Source organism: Tursiops truncatus, chromosome 9, assembly GCF_011762595.2.
Source record: "Tursiops truncatus isolate mTurTru1 chromosome 9, mTurTru1.mat.Y, whole genome shotgun sequence".
NCBI classification, from domain to species: domain Eukaryota; kingdom Metazoa; phylum Chordata; class Mammalia; order Artiodactyla; family Delphinidae; genus Tursiops; species Tursiops truncatus.
In genome coordinates this window covers 65397953-65418345 of record NC_047042.1, presented here as the reverse complement: position 1 = coordinate 65418345, position 20393 = coordinate 65397953, and the positions used below count along the sequence as shown (strand labels likewise).

The window sequence follows — 20393 nt, the reverse complement described above, 5'->3', positions numbered from 1 at the left end:
AATCACATTAAATCAAAACTTTTCTCAAGGAATGAATATATTTCCATCATCCTTAGACTTACTTTACTGCCAAGAAGTGAGTTCAACTCATTAGAACTACTTTCTCAATTACTGTCCATTCTTTGAGAGTTTTGAGAAACATTTGCCTGGATTAATATGAGAGAAGCACAATAAAGATTTATTTATTAATTGTAGTATATTTTTAAAATGTGTGCCATATACTTAAATATGCATATAAATATTATTAAATTGAAATACTGTTGGGCTTACAGTACCCATCATAATACTTCACTCATTCATTCATTCATTCATTCATTCTGCAGCCATTTTGATCGCATTTTATGTCCTGTAGTCAAGTCTCTTGCTGGTCATTATAAGACCTGCTTCATATGAGCAGTGTGGTGAGAGGGGCTGGAGGGGAAACAGATCCATTAATAGATAGCCATTATAGAGTGTGATAAATATGTGTTTACAATGTGTGCAGATCACAGAGGAAGGAGCTCACAGTGAAGTGACTTTGAGAAGGATCTGGAAAGCTGAGCGTTAAAAGAAAGAACCTGGTAATCCAGGGAATACAGCCATCAGGGTAGTGGGAGAATGTTTGAGAGAGGCCTTGTGTCAACTCTTCTGGGAGCTGGGCATTTGGACTGAGCGGAAAGGAGTGCTGAAGGATTTTAGGCAAGAAAAGACACAGTTGGAATTCAATAAGAAATCTAAGTCCCAAGGCCACATGGAAGACAGATGAGATGGTACAGCAGGAGGGAGGTGCCAAGGAAAGATGGAAGCTGTAAGCCCTTTCCTTCTAGGCCTACCCGAATAAACACACAATCTTGGTCAAATGAATAAATAAAGCAGTGTGTTTGCTGTGTAAATGCAACTCCATCTTCAAGTCTGAGTAGTGGGCCAAAACTCTTCCTTTAAAGAGACAACTTCCAGAGGTCCAATGCCCCACCCCCGCTCCCCAGGTTGGATTCAAGCCAAAAGGAAAGGATATTGATGTTGATGAAAAAAAGATTTGCTGACTGAATGGATTTGGGGGGAAAGGGAAAAGTCTTTGAGGTGTAAAGCTAAGTAAATACATACTTGTTGGTTGAGGATTCAAATTATCTTTTGGACTCTCTTGGCTGGTTGACTTGGTGTATGTTAATTACCTTTCTCAGCCTCAGTTGTTTTTTTTTTAAGAAGATGCTGGGGGTAGGAGTTTATTAATTTATTTATATTTATTTTTGCTGTGTTGGGTCTTCGTTTCTGTGTGAGGGCTTTCTCTAGTTGTGGCAAGCAGGGGCCACTCTTCATCGCGGTGCGCGGGCCTCTCGCTATCGCGGCCTCTCTTGTTGCGGAGCACAGGCTCCAGACGTGCAGGCTCAGTAGTTGTGGCTCATGGGCCTAGTTGCTCCGTGGCATGTGGGATCCTCCCAGACCAGGGCTCGAACCCATGTCCCCTGCATTAGCAGGCAGATTCTCAACCACTGCACCACCAGGGAAGCCCTCAGCCTCAGTTTTTACACCTTTCAAATGGGCGTACGATAAGTCCCTACCTCTTGGAGTTGCTGAGGTAATTAAATATAATAATAATTGTAAAGTAGGATACTCCGAAAGCATTGGTTTGGACTTGCTATTATTGTTGATGTTATTAGTACTAATTCAGTAGTTTTTATTCAAGTTTTCAATTCAAATATGTTGCTAAAATCATTTAAAGACGTACATTTATTACTTTATCTTCTTTAAGTGGCTTGGGGAATTCCTCCTAAAATCTTGACTAGACTATTAGGTTGATTTACATATCTTTTCTTCAAGAATACAGCAGAAGTAAACTGCTGAAAAACAGGTCAGGTAAAATTACCATCGATGGTGAATTAAGAGAACTGACATAACAGATCATGTTAGCAATGTGGGATCCTCAAATAAAACCTCTTGTAAACGGATCTCTATCCGCCATTCATTGACAACTAACCTGGGATTTTACTGTTTTATTATTATTTTACTTTGGGTAGAGAGAATGGAGGTTGCTAATCGGGGGTCTTTCCCTTTCCTTGAATCCAGCCTTCTGGGGGCTGTTTGTACTTGTCCGGCGTGGATTGGAGCCCAGTGAGAAACTCCCAGTTTGTGAAACAGTAGTGGAGGAGCATGTGGCAGGACTTTAATTGGTTGAACTGGGTTTCATATGATTATGTTGTTTGTTAAGGAGTTAGCTCAATGGTTCCAATAACGCTTTGTAAATGTCCCTTTCTGAATCATTTGGAACTTCCTGTGAGTAGGGGACAGTTCAAATGTTCATTGGCCGGTGGGTGGTAGGAAAGTATTAATTTTTCTTCTTAAACCTGAGCCTAGAAATCAGATTAGAAAATATTCTGGAGATGAAAAATAGAAAAATAAAAGTAGGACGTCTATAATCCTGAGTGCACAGACCCACTATAGCTCTGTCATCTCAGCATGATTAACTGTACCAACTTTCTCTTTCAAAAGTGCCCCAGGTTGGACCATTCGTTTTATGGCCACCTAAGTAGAAGCCACCTGTTTCCATTTCTACTCATTCTGTCTGGCTGTTGCCAGTTTGTTTGAATGCCTTTTCTACTTTCTGTTCCTTCAGGAAGGCAACAACTAGCTGACAGGCTCACCAGCTCATTAAGCAGAGGCTCATGTACCCGCCACTTGGTAATGGCTTTTATGGAGTGGGTCGAAAAAAAAAATAAACCTCAGTGTAGACACTAAACTGCCATGAAGTATGGGTGTAAGAGAGAAATGTGCCGAATGAAAACTACTTCTCCAAGCTTGTGCTTTGAAAAGTATAGTCCCCGCACCTCCTGTTACTATAGTCATGAAAAGTCACTTATCAATCACTATAATCAAATCTTGTTTGTCACCTGACAAATTATATACTCTCTTCAGTGTACAATAAAAATCTCCCTCACTTTCTCTTCTCCCAGACAGGGTGATAAGTATGGATTTTTCAGCTGCTAGATTGTCAGTTGTGTGACAATGCCTCTTTACTCTATATCAGGATTAGTGCGGAGCTTTAAATAGGATCCAGTGTTAAATAAATGTTTAAAGACCCATAAAAAGATTTTTATGGTGAAATATAGATTTACAGTAAATCACTGGGGAATTATATCCATACCAAAATATACATCAGATTAAGAGTGAGTCAAACATATTAATTCACCTTGGACCCATTTTACAGATGAGGAAATTTACTTGTCAGGGAGGCTGGCTGCCCAGATCAATGCAAGGCCCAGGGAAATGGTATAATAGCAGTTGTTACGTTGAATTTCACTCTTCTTTCAAAATCGAGGAATTTTCTGCAGCGTACCGAATGCTACTCTCTTTTGCTTCCAAGTCTCCGTCCATTTGTCCAATTCATTTGTGCCTCAGTTGAACCCATTACATGGGAATATTGTGTTCAGCTGGGAACAATTTGCTGTGAGAGCTTTGCTTCAGGAACATGTAAAAGAGCACAGTCAGGGCAGCAAACCATTCATTACCTGAGCCAGGGCCTACTGCCAGCAAGATGGCAGAGAAAAGAGGGCAGTAATGGTTGATTCGTTTATATCCCCATGAAACATCATTCCACTGTAGTAGAGATTGTGTTGTAATTATGGCCAACTTATTGAGGGCCATTCGAAATCATTTACATATGCTGCTAACAATTCTAGCATTTGAAGATGCAGTGAAACAGTCTGAGAATTGGCACCTGGAGCTGAGAATGATAAGATGCACGAAGGTGTACACAAATATAAGAAGTAAGTCATCATGGAAACCCCCAGGTCTCTTTTCATTTCAACATACGTCTTTCAGACAATGAATAGGCTTTAGGGTAATTTTTCATAACTAGATCAGTGCAAGGCCCAGAGAAATGGCATAATAGCAGTTTTAATGTTGAACTTCACTCTCCTTTCAAAATGCAGGAATTGCATTAGGAAGAGTTGGGCTCATCCTTTTGAAGTGGTAAGTGCAAAAGAAGGTATCTAGTATCATATGCAGGGGAAGGGAAGCTGCCATAGGACTTAGTCTTCAGGGTGCCGGCGAGACCCTGGAGCTTTTAACTTTTAGTAGAGGGATCCCAGTGTATTTTAAATTCCTGGTGGCTATTGTGGGTCTGCCTTTGCCTCCAGTGTTTGCTTTTTAGATACTCTTTAGTTCCTTTGTTCATTCACAAATATTTAATGAGCACCAGCTATGTTCCATGGGTGTGCTAGGTGATACATAAACAATGGTGGGTTTCCTTCCTAGGGAAGAAAACAAAATAGTCCTTTAGCTGATGTCATGGGCTACTTAGACACCGGTGGAGGAAATGTACATTACTCAAAGGATTGCACAAATAAATGTGACATTTAAACTGTGCCAGGGGCTGTGGGGGAAAGGGCTGATGCTGGGAGAGCCTACAGCAGGGGGATTTATATAGTCAGGGAGATCTGGGAAGAGGAAGAACGGATTTTACTGGGGAAAGAAGAGTCCCTGTGGGTGGCTAGTGTGTGTGAAGGTCATGTGAAGGGCGGACTTGGATGCTGAAGGAACTGAAGACCAGAACGTTGGGCAGGGGACACTCCGGGCCTGGATTAGGCTGAGGAGGTGGGCTTGTTGGGACCACGGCTCTGGGCCTTTACCAAAAGATCAATGAGAAATCACTGAAGTGTTTATCCAGGGGAGTGATGTGACCACATTTACGTTTTGCAGAGATCTTTCTGACTTCAGTGTGTAACTTTTACATCATTTAAAACCGGTCACAATGTGACTGCACCATTACTACTTTTAGAATCTTAACAATTTCTAAAAGAATCAATTTAGCCACTGGTGTCTCCTTCAGATTTTAAAGAGCAATTTAACTGAGTGATTTAGCATGGGTGTTGCAACCACTTAAGAATGATATGGTACCGACAACTGTGGTTCACAGACTTCAAAATGCCTAAGAATCGCTGGGGACCCAGAAATTGCATTTTAACAAGTCCGTCAGGTAATTCTAATGCAAGTGGTCCTGATTCCACTTTGAGGAGCCTGGCCCTACAAAGTGCTAAGGAGTGAAAGAAGAATTATAAACCTCAAGGTAGGACATTATCAGGCAGCCAGTAACGGATGGATCCTCTCTACTGCCTGGGTTTTAACTTGGCCCTGTTCTCCCCACACTGGCAGGATATTCTTGCAGTGCACCTGAAATGGATTCTAAATCCTTTGAGTTTCTTCTAATTTCTTTCCTAATCCTTTCATATGCAGCTGTTTTGTCAGACCTGTGGCTTACTACTTCTACGTCTCTGATATTTTAGTTTTCATTTTGTAGCCATTTCATAAGAATCTTCTTATGTAAGTGCCGAAGGAAGCCACGAGGCAGGGAGGTAGTGGGGAAGCCTGACCCGACGAGGAGGGTGGTGAGAAGCCCCTCCGTGGATTTCGCTTACTTCGCCATCCGAAGCAGGAGACTGAGCACATTGTACGAGGGAGAGACCAGACCATAGTTGCCACAGTGTGGAATTGTTTCCAGGGACGTAAAGGGCCAGGGATACAGGAGGATTACTTTGGTGGGGAGGGCGTCTCCTTTAAAGCTATTCTCTAGTGCCCTCTTAAAATTCTGCTCAGAAACCGATCATGAGGAAGAGAGTGGGCTCATGGCTGTTCCCCAGGGAGTGTAAGAGCCCAGAATTCCTTCGCAAGTGAAATCAGGTTGAAATGAACATTAAGAGTAAACTTAGGACAGAAAAGTCACAGAAAAGGCATCAGGCAATTGGTGGCGAGAAGAGAGAATGAAGTGCCCTGAACCCACATCTCACCCTGGTCAACGTGACACATCTCAGTAGTCACCTCCTCAGGGAGCCTTCCTTGATTTCCTGGTATCCCCTCCTGGGACACGCGGAGTGCTTCCCTGTGCTGGCATTATCGTGCCTCTTGTGCCTCTTTACGCTCTGCTTCCTGTCTTTGTTCCTGAGTAGACTGGAGGTCCTGAGGGCAGATATTCCCAGCGCTGAGGCCACAGCAGGTGCTCAGTCAGTGCTCGCAGGGAGAAGCACTAGGGTACGTGTATGTGCACACTGCGTCCTTTTGGAAGAGCCCTTTAAAATGGCTTCTTTGCCCCGAGTCCGGGCCGCAGGGCCATGTGGCTCGGGGACGGCTGGCGTGTAACTCTCATTGCACTCAGTTTTGCTGAAGACCAGTTCTGCCTGAGGTCACTGTGATGGAGGCGGGGCCCAGACCATATGTCAGATGTGGAGGACAAACGGCCGCTGGCCTTGCAGTGCCCTAATCCTGTGGTGGCAGTGGTTACTGCTTTACTGTCATTCCCCTGGACCCTGCGTGTAATGAACACTCCAGAGGAGGACACCAACGTTGTCATCACATTACTGTCTGCAGAAGTATTTATACCTCATGTGTCTGCTTGTAATTCTCTCCTAGTCACCAAAAAATCCTATGGGGCAGAGATATTAGAAGAGCATAAGCTGGAAGAATGTAGAAAACATTTCTTGGCTTAAACCCTGAAACTTCTACCCCCTCTGTGCCGTTATCCACAGTTCAGCCAATGTTGAATCTGGAGAATATGTTTCTCTCTTCCTTCCTCCCAGGGCCTGTGGGCGACCAGGCATTCATGACACAAACTGGGGCTGGGATCCTTACCACATACGTGGTTGCCTACATTTTATTTATTATATTCTGAGAGCACTGTGACCTTTATAATTTATGTTTCTAGGCTAAAATTGCACATTATTTTTCTAGCAGCTATCAAAGGTTTCAGCTAGCAATTGAAACTTGATAGGTGTCGTGGCTCTTCATTGCTGGAACCATTTATCCTGATGTTCAAGTGCTGAGCTGAGCCCATCACTTTTAAGCCAAACAGCACACACACTGTAAACCCCAAACTTAGCGTTCTGAGTTCACGCTGGAAGTGGAGCATATTTGGGCCTTTGGAGCCACATTCTCAGACCTTCCGCAGCCCTTTCCTCCTTCAATTAAAGAACCAAACGACTCCTTGCTTCCCCAGCATGGGGATCATGCCAGTTGCTGAGTATGCCTATTCCGATTATGTATTCTGGAGCTGGGGAAATAACCACAGGATGGGTTTGGGGACCCACTGCAAGATGGATCTGAGCTGAAACCCCATTGATCACTTGAATTCCATAAGCACTTTCTCTGACTGGTGGGCCACCAGGGACATTTGGGGTCTCCTGGAACTAGTGTCAGTTCAGAGGCTGTGACCAGTAATCCCCCAAAGGTTTGATTATTTCCTATTCCCCACTGCACAGTCTCCTTAGTAAAAGGCTGCCAGTCCCTTTGGGGGAAGACTGGGAGAAAGATTAACAGTATAGATTTTCGGCAATGTACCAGGGTCCTTCCTCAAGGGGGCCCGGCCTCCCCTTCGGTTAAGGGATTTTGGGTCTATAAAGTGGTTCAAGTTGGGGAATTGATGGAGGGGCCACGACTCTGTTTTTATGGTTCATGTCAGACTTTCATTCACTTGACCTAGAGCTCTTCTGCTTCTACAGATCCAGTAAGAATGTAGTAGGCTTCCTGTATATGTCACTTGTAGAACCACCATGATTAACTAGCTAACACCATAGGCCTGTGCGAACCCGGCTGTTCTGATTGCCGCTTTGACTCTGCTGTCTGTATGGGAACCACGCCACACTAGAAGGTACTTAAATAGAACCCTTGACTGGCTGGAGGCCTGACGCCCTCGCTCCCTTAGACACTTTGCTGAGCTGCCTTGGGGGAGTGACAGAGGCAGGATCTCCACAGCTAAACAGATGGAGTTTGAAATGACTCATTCTCTACTTGCTGTGGGCAAATTCATTAAGCTCTCATAGCTTCCATTTCCTCTTGTATAAATGGGAATGGTGTCCATGTAATGCCACGATAAAGTGAAACACGTTGCCAAGGAACAGAGTTCCTTGGCTCCAGCGGGTGTGCAACAGATGTGAAAGGATGTATACGTTTTGAACCTCTCCTCCAAGATTGTGTGTTCAAGACCAACAGTTGGTTAGAAGGGATGAAATTAGGAATCACAAATGAACTCACAAGATACATCATTCCTGTATCTTTCCACACCCTTCAGGTTCGCTGACTCTGAAACACGTGCTCGAGTTTAACTTTTGTAGAAAAAAAAAATGCCATTTCATTAGAATAGGTTATGTCTACAAGAAAATTTCATGATGTTTTCTGTTCTTTGCATTATGACTTTTTAAAGTTCACTGTGTTTTCCACTACCAGAATTGATTCCTGCGTCTTATTTTTCTCTCTTTAGAGAAAATAAGGTCCCTAGGACAGGTGACCTTCTCAGTACTTCCCTGATGCTATGCAGAGTCCTGTTTGTGGACCCCATTTGTGGACTTCATTCATTGACTCATTCTTTAGACACTCGATGCCAGGGAAGTGGTGATACACAGGGACTGACTTTCTTCCCTTTGGGGGGCAGGAGGCAGTCATGGACACACCAGTAACGCAGTGTGGCTGGTACTCTCATGCAGGCACCAACCACTGTTGCTACTGGTCAACGTCCTGCTTCATGGAAGATGTTGTACGTCATGAGCTCTGCAGGCTCTGGTGGTCCAGGCATGGAATTCAGGGTCAAGTGGCCAGAGTCTTGGTCCCGGGGCTGAACTGACTTTAATCTGTGCCTACCTTGATGGCCTCAGTTTTCTTAGCTGTATAATATGGAGGAAGGGGGCTAGATGTAATCAATGGGTCCCAATCAGAAATCTCTGGATCAGTCAACTGCTTCAGAATCATCTCAGTAGTTACAAAGAATTAGAATCTGGGCCCTCAACACCAGAAATTCTGATTCTGGGTGAGTTCTGGAATCCGTATTTATACAAAGACTTCCTGCCCTAGCCAGTTGTGCTATGAAGCCCCTTTGGGGAATCCTGGATGACTTCTAGGTGCCTCTTCCCTGTAGTTCTGCTCTTCATCCTTTACAACCTGTTGCCCTCTTAAATGTCTCCTGCAGAAAGCCTTCTGACCTCTGACTTATTGGTCTCCATAGAGAATTAGTTCATGCATCTGTGCAAAAAAAAGGAAGACAGACCTCATCAATTTGTGCTTGTTTACTTTTCTGTCTCTTCTGTTGGCCTGGGGGCTCCTGAGTATACTGAGGGTACCATATTGGTCTTTACATCCTCTGTGCCCTGCCCATTGCCTGGCATGGGGAATGTGCCCAAAGGGACATTTTAAAGACAGCAAGATGGGAGAGTATGAAACTGAAGATCAGCCCTTCTCTCTGCCTGTTAGCACTTCTGGGAAAGGTTTAAGAGACGTTTTGAACAAATCGCTCCAACAGGTTTGCCATTGCCCATTGAGTTGGTTAATCTATGCTGGCCCCTTCCTTTCAAATATCTGACTGTTACAGAGGTAACTGTATTCCATCCTGTAGCCTTGAGACCCCCAGGATGGATGTGGAATCACTGAGAGAAGCGGGAGGAGGAAGGCAAGTTGGAAATTAACAGTTTAAACTCAGGGGTTTTGCAAATGCAAGTACTTCCAATATATGACTTGGCATTCCCTCTGTATGCCTGCTCCCTTCCCCAATTGAAAAAGACAACCGACAGTATGTGTGCCCAAATCATCCTCTGGACGGAACAGAGTCACACTGAGAAAAGGAGAGTTGCTTTCCTGGTTGCCCTCCCACTCACAGAGTTCTGGGTGGCGCCATCCCACACTGTTTGCATCACTGAGCTACACACACTGCCAAGACTGTGTCTTAAATTTAAACACATTCTCGGGAGGATGAAGAAAGCCTGAAGGAAAAAGGTAGCACTTCGCCATAGAGGTGCGTAAGCACTGTACATTGTATGTTTTACTTCTGCTTTTGGGTTAAGGACAGAACATTAATTAAAAAGGAAAAAGCTCATCTTCTGAGCAGCAATTAATGTGTGTATTGCTGTACTTTCATCTGTTGAGTCTTTGAATTTTTGAAAACATAAAGACTGAAAATTATTTCCTAGGGGTCTCTCCAGTGTGCCTTCTCACTTAATTGTTTTGATCTTTAGGCTACATGTTGACGTGGGAAAGAACCAGTGTTAAAGAAAGAAATGTCATCGTAAAGTTCTGGTTCCTGATTTGCCGTCCGTGTGACACAGATGTGACAGGGCTCTAAGCGTATACTCTGCTGTTCACTGGTTCTGCCCCACCCCCGTCCGGAGTCGCATGCTCCCATTTAATCAAGGCTGTTAAGAAGCAACATAACTGGATTTATTAGGCTGAGTTCTGAAAGCTCCTCTGAAGAGTTATTTTTGTATTCATCCAATTTTAATATTTGGGGACAGGCTGAACCACTTTCCAGGTGCCAAAAGTGATCGTTCAGTTTTCTTATTAAATACTATTTTAGATTCAAAATTATTATTATTTTTTTTGTGGACTGCTTTGTGCCTTTGACCCGGTTCTCTTTTCCCTGGGATGTGTGTCCTGAGAGGATGAGGTTTATGATATTAGTAATACCTGAAATATTAATCCCTTTCAAGTGAAATCACTGCCCCACCCTCCTCCAACGCACACACAAACACACACACACACCCTGCCTTCCCAAACATGCATCTTTCATGTTGCTAAACTGCCTTTGGAGCATGTATGGGGAAAACTGATTTTTCTCCTCTTTTCAGAATGAGAAAGAATATACAGAGGCCTTGTGAGACAGAGCTGGAGTAACCAAGGTCTCTGAATTCGCAAACCTGGGCACTGTTGTCTTTACTGTTCCTTTTAAGCAGGACTTCTGTGCTCCTGGATGATGTGCCAGGAAGGAGGACCACAGGCCTTGCAAGAATGAGTGAGCGTGCCATTCACAGAAGTGGGGAAGCTGTCAGCAGCCATTTCCTCTAACTATAATTTGCTACAGCCTGGAAATGAATAAGCGACAGCTATTAAAAGGGCTTTAGAATGATTGCAGTGAAAAGTAAAGATATTATAGACTACCACTTATACTTGTTTCTACTCATGGAAGGGCTGGATATTGGGGCCCATAAAATGTTTACAAAATAGTATCCTTGGTCTTTTCTATTTATGACCAGTCTACAATACTCTTTATGTCTTTTTCCATTTCATAGTGGCTTTGATTTTGCTCATGTCTGAAGGAGGGTGACATTACATTGGAGGGAGCTGTGACACATTTTCAGCATTGGTTGCTGCCAGCCTGGGTGAGGTGACTGGGGGTTATTTCATCTGAGTGTTAGAGTTCTTCAACATGTGCTTTTTCTGGGGGTGGGATGGGGGTAGAGCAGGTGCTCTTGTTCTTGGCTGGGTGTCCTTATGCCTGTTATATGCTTTTTGTGAGTTTCAGTTGTGGAATTCGAAAAAGTCTTAGCCCGAAACATATCTTAAAAATGTCTCCCCACCTTCAGCTAATGTAGCACATCCTAGAGATGCCATTTTTTTTCTTGTGAATTGAACTAGAGGATCGTTGTCCATTTTGACAAGCCATTTTGTTCCAAATAAGTACACACGTTAATTTGCTTGACAGAGGAAAAGAGTACATGTATCTGAACTTGGGAGAGAATTCTGAAGGTCATTCTTGCTTTGGAAAGTCCCAGGCAACTCCATGCCCTTTGTCATCTCTGATTTCCTGCTGTTAAATGATTCGAATCGAGTTTCTAAAAATGCTCCCTTCGATGGTCTGAACCATGATGCTTCCTTGCTGGCTGGGTGGTGGTTGGCATTTGCCAAGCTTTGTTTGTGATTTTTCAGGAGAGATGATATCTCATCTTTTACTGAAAGGATCTTGGAGATCCTGAGTTACTACTTCCCAGTGTGTGGTGTTGAAGATGATTTAGGTATTAATGCTGGCTTTTGAAAGGTATTTAAATAATTGTTCATTCATTTTAATGCATATTGGAAAAAGGTAACAAGCGCATCAAATATATGATTTCACAGATTTTCATGCATAGGGTGAGACTAAGGGGAAATAATTTTAAGAGAATATTAAGTAAAATAGGGCTGGAAAATAGTCTTTGAAGAGCTAGAGTTTGGGAAACGCTGATATAATCCAAAGTCTGCCTTTTGCCAGTGATAAGGCTAGATAGGGACCAACATGCCAAAGTCTGCTTAGTGGTGACTTTGGGACAGAAATCCAAACAGTGTGTTACACTAGTGAATAATAACAAGGACAGCTAACCTTTATTGAGTGTTTACTGTGTGTGATGCAAAGTGATTTATACACATTATCTCACTTAATTCTCACTACAGTCCTTTGAGTTAACTACTATTGATATTCTTATTTTATAGATAAGAAAACTAAAAGTTTAGAGAGGGTGAATAGCTTGCCCAAGGTCATAGAGCCAGAAAGAGGCAGAACCGAAGAGAAAGATGGACTGATGTCAGCTGATCTTAGGTCAATGAGAATAGTTAACATCAAAGAAGACCTTGAAGAAGGGATCCTTTTGTTAGGAGATTTGAAGACCTGCGGAGCAAATATTTGTTGAGAGCTTAAAAGTGTGCTCAACTGCTGGGCACCAGGCACCAACTGAGACTTGCGGAAACCCTTGTGAATTAAAGGGTTTTGTAGCCTTGTTGGAGTGGGTGACTTTCGTAAGACTTTCTTGGGGAGATTCTCTATGAATTAGCATGTTAAATGCTGAGAAGCCTCCAGTCAGAGATCTGTTTTCTTCTGTAACATGTTGGTTTTCAAACTCAGTTAACCACAGTTTCCCTCTTTCTCCAAATAAAACCTATCACATTTTGTAGAACCATTATTCTGTGGAGCACCCATTTGTGATCTCACCTAATCCTTTTAACTCATTGTACACGTGAGAAATCGGAGGCCCATGACTTGGCCAAAGTCAAAACTAGTTGTTGGCAGAGTTTGTGTCATTAGTTTATTCATTCAATGGATATACATCTAGTGTATGTAACTATAATTGCTATCAATTTTGGTGTGTATTACTCTTTGGTACGTTAAAAACAAAATGTTGCAGAGGTCCCTAGACTGAAGTGAGTCTACTGGTCATCCTTGCTAAAAAGCCAATTCTGAAACCATTGACCTTAGACAGTCCTTAGAAGACAGATTATTTATGAAAGCAGTCATGTTGGAAAATCATCTCTATAGGTTTCTCAGCATTGCTAAATTGTTTCATTGGCTAGAATTATCATATCACATCTGTTTGTTGATTCCTGGGCTTTTGGCCATGTTGCTACAGTGCCAGCATCTCTAAGGCTCTACCCAAATTGCTAATATGGACAGATTCCTGAGTAGGATATAGTTTGTTTAGTTACAATAGAGATGGGACACAGAATCTTATCAGATGGCTAGCCTTTCATAGCTTCTGTTTGGAGGAACTACCTGTGGGTACTGGGCAATGTGTCCATCTGGTGATTTTCTGAACTATATAGCACACTGTGGCCTTGTAAATCTCTGCTCATGAATACTGAAGAGGACTCATGGAGGGATGCATAGCTTCTGTTGCGTCGTACATTTCAAGCATACAAAAAATGGCTGCCCACTGGGGAGTCCACTGGGCTAGAGGTTCTGAGCTGCCCAGGTGGAAGATAAATAAGGTCAACAAACAAATGGCTTTTCCACTTGCATATCTCCTTCTCTAAGGGATTTGAGACTGAGGAAGATCATTTTGCTATGGAGGAAATGATGATCTGGTGCTCATGGCTCTTTACAGTTTGCTTTGTTGTCCTGGGAAAGGGGGAGGTGCCATGCTGGGCCTTGCTCTGCATCCCACAGGGGGCTCCCTGCTTCTGAGGGGCCCTCACCCATCAGCTCCACCCACATAGCCCTCAGGAAGCAATACTCCATCTCAAGCAGAGCATTTAATTTAGGAGAAGGGTATCCTGAATTTCAGATAGGGGTATTTTAATGGTTAGAAATGCAACCTCTCTGGTAGAGGACACTTATGATTTAAAAGAAGAGAAACGGAAATGAACCTGACACTGTCTATCAAACTCATTTCTAGGTTTCTCATGGGAAATCTAGGTTTCCCCAAGCGGGTATTTCCCTGAGAAGGAATTGTTTATTTCATTCTACGTGGCTTTATGGATCACAGCATAATCAGACATTTATTTCTGGGCAAAAAAGGCCAAAAAATACTTATATAAAAAGGTTAAGAATTGAGATAGATGTTTTAGAAGTAATATAAAATGGGAAGCTGCAAGTTTTATTTAGCCTCAGAAGTGAAAGCAAAGCTGTAAGTGGTTAGGTAAAGAGACACAAGCTTAATCGTATCTGTAGGAGTTTACTGTAGGCTATGAGAGGAATGCCTGACTACATAGAAAAATGACTTGAAGGGAAATGGTGGACTTTTTTCCCTTCCATATTTTTAGGAAATAAGCTGTAATGTGGAAGACATTGGTACAGGTCAAAGAGCATGATACCTGGAGCTTGAAAGAGCCAGGCCTGAATCCCACATTCTCCATTTACTAGATATGGGAATTTAAGCAAGTTATGTGATATTTTTGAATCTCAATTTCTTCAGCTGTAAAATGTAGATAATAATACAGACCTCTAGAGGATGCTATGCAGTGCTTAACAGGCCTGACACATGAGGAGTGCCCAATAAATGGTAGCTTTTATTAGGAGCTATAAATAGGAAAGTATCTAAGTGCTGCCCACCACACCTGGAAAGGAGCTCTGAAATGCTCTCTGGAGGTGCCGTAGACCCTGTGACCTAACTTAGTGTGGCATCATGCTTGTCCAATTTTGTTTGTTTCTAAAGAAATCATATAGTGCATCATTACTGGAACACATTTTAGAGTTTTTACAATCAGTTAACTAATTCTAAAACCCTTTACCTAAATAGGAAGGCAGGTGTTGTCTGCTTCATCTGTCTGTTCGTACACCTGTTTAAGCATTTAAAAATCCACCAAAACATTTAAAGTCATGAAAGCTAATTGCTTCATGACTAAACAAAATTCCCTAAAAGTGTATATTCCTGCCAACAGTTGAATCCTCTAAAAGAGGCAGGAAAACCACATGAGCTTCTCTCTACTAATGCTGTTGATGTGTTGGGACTTGTACCAGGTCCCTTAGGCCAAAAGGAAGCACAGATTTGGGGGGGAAAAGTCTGATGAGTTAAGCCAATAACATCCAACCTCTTGGCCAGAGAGATGTAAATTCTTTGTCTAAATTCACAGAAATAAGACTTTCAGGGTTGGAAAAGACTTCGATAAGTAATGCAAACTCCTCTTGTTATTGAATTTATTTCTCTGGATGCTATATATGTAATTGGTAATCAATAAATATTATTTGCTTGCCTTGTGAAATTGTTTCAAGTTGGGATAAGGATGAATCTGTTGTGTTGAAATAGAGGAAAGCTAATTTTCTTATGCTGGGACTGGCTGTAATCTTATTAGCCAGATGGTCTAACCATTAGAGCTAACCAGCCAGACTAGGCCACAAATATCTCAGTTGCACAATGCAGTTGGATTTGTGAGCTGCAATCTTTTTTTTTTGGACATTTTTATTTTATTCTTTATTTTTTTATTTTTTAAATTTATTAAATTTATTTTTATTTGTGGCTGTGTTGTGTCTTCATTGTTGCGTGCGGGCTTTCTCCAGTTGTGGCGAGCGAGGGATACTCTTGGTTGCGGAGCACGGGCTTCTCATTGTGGTGGCTTCTCTTGTTGTGGAGCACGGGCTCTAGGGGTGCGGGCTTCAGTAGTTGTGGCACGTGGGCTCAGTAGTTGTGGCTCTCAGGCTCTAGAGCGCAGGCGCAGTAGTTGTGGCGCATGGGCTTAGTTGCTCTGCGGCATGTGGGATCTTCCCAGACCAGGGCTCGAACCCGTGTCCCCTGCATTGGCAGGCGGATTCTTAACCACTGCGCCACCAGGGAAGCCCCTGCGAGCTGCAGTCTTTAAGCATCATCATTTGTATGGGGACAGAGGCACTTCTTGCCTGCATTTTGGGAGCGTAGGTTGGCTCCCTGGTCTCACTCAGGTCAGCAACACCTCTGCCCATCCTTACTGGCTCCAGCTCCTTGCGGTTAAATCCCAGTGCATTTGTAAGCCCCAAGTGCAGGGGCCAATTTTGGCCGATGAAAGTGGTTAACCTTTCTGGCAGGCCCTCTCCTGCTGCTGTTTATGAGGCATGGCTCTTTCATCTTTGCCTGTTGGAAGAGCATTCAGAAAAATCAGTTGCAGCTCCCAATTTTGAAAAAGCCTTTAATTTTCCATTCTTTCCTTTTGCAACTTCATCCACTTGCTGAATATTCAACCCCAAAGAAGCTGGGGTTGAAATGAGATGATAGATTCAGAACTGCCTGCAGTTTAGAGGATGAGATTATAGTAGAGGGTTTCCAGCTTTGAGTTTGCTTAGCTTTGAAATCTGGAGGACTATCCTCACAGGGAAAGATTCCTGGCTTCTGGGGAAACAGCACTGTGGCCCAAATGAACTGTGATATTTATCTTGATAAGGTGCTTGAGGAGGTTGCTGGATGTAGAAGAGAGTAGGTCTCTGAAGAGTACAAGCAATCTTGAGCCCTCTTGGCTGATAACTGCAAAATGTACGTGCCCTAAGAAATCAGAAAATATGTGGTGGGTATGGTAGGAAGAGTCAAGTTGGCTAAAATAAAGAAATAGGGAGAGAAAGCTATTTAGAGAGAATTTGGCATATATTTGGTATTTGTGTCTGTTTTTCTCTTGAAATGGGCTCATGTGTTGGCAAGAAGCTTCTAGCTGTTGTCAGAGATATGAACATCTGTGCTCCTTCACAGAAAACTCAGGATTCTAAAGTGTTTGGGGGAAACTAAGTAACTGCCACTTACTCTGTCTCCTCCTTAGGAGCTGAGTCTCTGCTGCTCAGAGTGTGTTTTTAAAAGGAAGACGTGGCTTATGGCTTTCGGCTTTACTTTTGCATACCACGTGGCAGAGGAGTTCCCAGAGATGAAATCTAAGGCTGTCGGATGTAAGTGTGCATAATTGAAGCAAATCAGTTTTACTTGCTTTGTTAGAAATAAGAAGGAAAGATGCCAAGTTAGCAAGCTCATTGTGACACAGGTATGCAAGGAGAGCCATCAAAGGTGTGAAGCCTTTGCTTTAGTCCTCGTAGCTAATGCTGAATGCCGTTACAATGACCCCCAAATATCAATGGCAGCACAATAAGAATGTAATTTTTGATCACTTTAAAGTCCAACGGGGTCACCCTAGGCATCAATATCTACCCAATACACTACCCATAGTCTGTCTTCCTTTAGCCAGAACTCAATCACAGGCGTGGCCAAATGCAGAGGAAACCGGGAAATGTACTTATGCCATGTGCTTGTGGAAAATGCAATTGGTGTACGGAACTTTTAGTATCATCTCTGCCATCTCTGTCTGTTCTTCCTAGACAGTTGTGGATTTGGGTTTTGTGGGGTCTGAAGCTTATGCAAGTCTGGGACTTACGTTAGAAAATTACACAGAATTAGATACACAAGTAAATATTTATTTAGACGGAGGATGGGAAGGATTCAATCAAGTGAGAGGCCCTGGAGATTAAGGTTGCTTAGCGCCATGGTAAATGTCTCTCTGTTCTTAGATGTCTGCATATAAAATGTGTTTTTCCCCAACTTGCTCGGTGCCCCCATGGAGCACTTAGTGCTAGTGAGGGTGTCCCAGGCCAGCTACCTCACATTGCCCTTCAGAGTGAAAACTGTTCCAGCCTTTCTGGGAAGCCAGTAGTCTGGCTATCCGTGCTGAGAGCCTGTGAGACGTCTTCAGCTCTAAGTCAGTGGTCTTGCCTTTGCATGCCTGTGAGAGGCTGAGGGCATGGGTGTAGATACAGATTCAGGCTGTTCAGAACCCAGCCACCATTTACTCCACGTTCTTTAGCTTTTCCAAACTAAAAATTCTGCCCTCCCCCCAACCCCCTGCCAGATTTATACAGTTGGCATAGCAAAGCACGTAACTCGGTGCTGGTATCAAGCTTAGCTGGGATAATGCATTGAAAGTGCTTAACTTAGTGCCTAGAAGTTAGCAAGAACTTCATCCATGTTGTCTGTTTTTTACTATCATCACACTAGGCAAAGATTTATGTTTGAAGATGCTCAATCTGCATTAGCCATATGTAAGAAAATGAAAGCTTTCTAACTGGCCAATGACAGGTAAATGCTTGAATTATGTCTCCATGCAAAGGACTATTACAGTAACTAGAAATGATGATACAATGTTTTGTTCAAGGAAAAATGCATATCATATAATAAGTGAAAGCAGAATGATATGAAACAGTATGATCTGAATTATGTAAATCATGAGTAAATTAAAAAAGCACAGAAATTAGGAAAACCTTAGCATTGCTCATCTCTGGGTGATAGACAAATGACCAAACTTTATTCTCATCTTTATAGTTTCTGCATCTGGCAAATAGTATTTATTTATTTAAATAATGATACTGCTGATCCTGCCTTATAAATCCAATATTGCAGCCTTAAATTTGCCTAATATTATACTTTATTGTTTCCAAAGTGCAATCACATCACATTTAATCTTCACAACAATTCTGACAGAACAACAAAGGAAAAACATGCTTTTAATGGAAAACAGATCAAACAAAACAAACCCACCCAACCACTAAAAACTTTGAATTGGTTGAAATTTCCAGACATCATCGTCACAGAAGTCTCCATCTCCTGCCTCATGTTCCCCTAATTAATTCTGCTGTTCACCAAGCACTGTAACAAAGGAAAAAAGACTACTCCCTTCTAGATTAATATAGTTTTCTATTTAGATTTGTAATTACAAGTATTTTAACAGTATTGGTTTGGATTATTTCTTCAGAGAAGTTTTAGAATGGAGCTTGGAACCTTAGCCTTGTTCTACCAGAAAAACGCTTTCTGCATTTCATGGAGGTGAAAAGTCCACTTTAGGTCAGAGCCTGCCTGCTTTCTGCTCTGTGCTCCCCACCCTCCCCTCCCCTGCAGGCCCAGCCCTTGAAGATGGGGGGGGGGGTGGGATTGCTGAAGGAGTCTCCAGGACCAGGGAGCCAACACCTCCTGATCAGGTCACCCTGGATGCTCTTCTCCCCTGGCTGACTTGTGTTCTGTACCTGGCTTCTGCTTTGTTCCAAGTGCCAGCATCCTTGCTAGAAGAACCCACTGAGAGCTGGGCCCTGGGCTCATACCAGTCCCTCCTTCCTTCCTGCCTGGTACTCCTCTGCAGAAGCTGGAGTTTGCCTCCTGCCCTAGCCAGGTGACTGACACCACCTTATAAGTCTGATTCTGGCTACCTGCCTGTACCTGGGAATACTGTGTTCTCTGATTGGCCTTGCCTGATGCTTCTTATTTCCAATCTGACCTGCAGATGCTGACCCAGTTACTTGAGCTGACTCTAAGGCATCCTTGCCTTGATATTCAGCAGGTACAGAGTTCCACTGGGGCAGTTCACTCCCTTCCAGCTACCTCAGCTGCCTTTCTCCTTGCTGTCGGCCTTGCTCACTCCTGGGGCCTGGGCAGATCCAGTTCCAGGTTCTGGAATCTCCCATGGGTCTTACCTCATTGCGGTGATCTGGGCCAGGTCACCAGATACTGTGCTTTGAAAAGACAATCTGTTTTTAAGTTGCTAACCGCTTGGAGGACAGCAGAACTGCAGACTGCTGGAGGGGCTGGAAGTTAGGGAGCAGGGTAGGATACTCATTTCAATTTTGCTTAAAAATACTCTTCAAGACAGTTCAAAATATGTTGCACTTTCTACTTGTAACAGTCGCAAGTCTGCGAAAGTATCGTGGAATGGCAGTGTTCATTTCTCTTCTTTAACAGACAGGTCAGGTTAAGTGGAAGTGTGGGCAGGGAAAAGAGTAGTCGGTGAGAGCCTGGACTGCTGGGTTCGATTCCTAGGGCTGCCCGAACAAATTGCAACTGGGTGACTTAAAACAGCAGAAATTTGTTCTCTCACAGTTCTGGATGCTAAGAGCGCAAAATCAAGGTGTCAGCGGGGTCTTGCTCCCTGGGAACTCTCTAGGGGAGGATCCTTCTTTGGCTTTTCCAGCTTCTAGTAGCTCCAGGCATTCCTTGGCTTGTGCAGCACAGCTCCCATCTCTACCTCTATCTCCCCATGGCCATCTTCTTTTCATGTGTGTCTGTCTTTCATGATGTTTTCCTCGTCTAGAAAGGATGCCAGTCATATTGGATTAGAGTTCACCCTAATGACCTCATCTTAACTTGATTATACCTGCAAAGACCCTGTTTCCAAGGCAGGTCACATTCATGGATACTGAGGGTTAGGACTTCAATATAGCTTTTGGGAGACACAATTCAACCCATAACTGCTGCCTATGATCCAGTTCTGGGTGCCCACTTCATTGGTGTGGCCACCAGCAAGGCTGCTTTGGGTCTCAGTTTTCTTGGCTGTAAAGTGGAGATAATAATAGTGCCTTTCTTATAGGATTGCTGGGAAAAGGCTTGGGATATTATCTGGCTTATAGAAAGTGCTCAGTAGGGGTGAGCTTTTAAGGCCAGTCACTTCCAGTCCTAGGATTTCACAAGCTAGTTCATGGAGAAATTGAGGAAGTGAATGAG

General features: G+C 43.2%; 1 protein-coding gene across 5 annotated transcripts in view; it reads left to right on the top strand.

Annotated features, from left to right (window-relative positions):
* The window catches only part of ELMO1 (engulfment and cell motility 1), a 550854-nt gene that overhangs the window by 8253 nt on the left and 522208 nt on the right, over positions 1 to 20393 (top strand). The window contains exon 2 of one of the 5 annotated variants that reach the window (XM_073809831.1): positions 16684 to 16807. The exons of the other annotated variants lie outside the window; for them this stretch is intronic. The gene's annotated coding sequence lies outside the window, so the exon portion shown is untranslated. The remainder of the gene's footprint in view (positions 1 to 16683; positions 16808 to 20393) is intronic. 5 annotated transcript variants of the gene reach the window in all.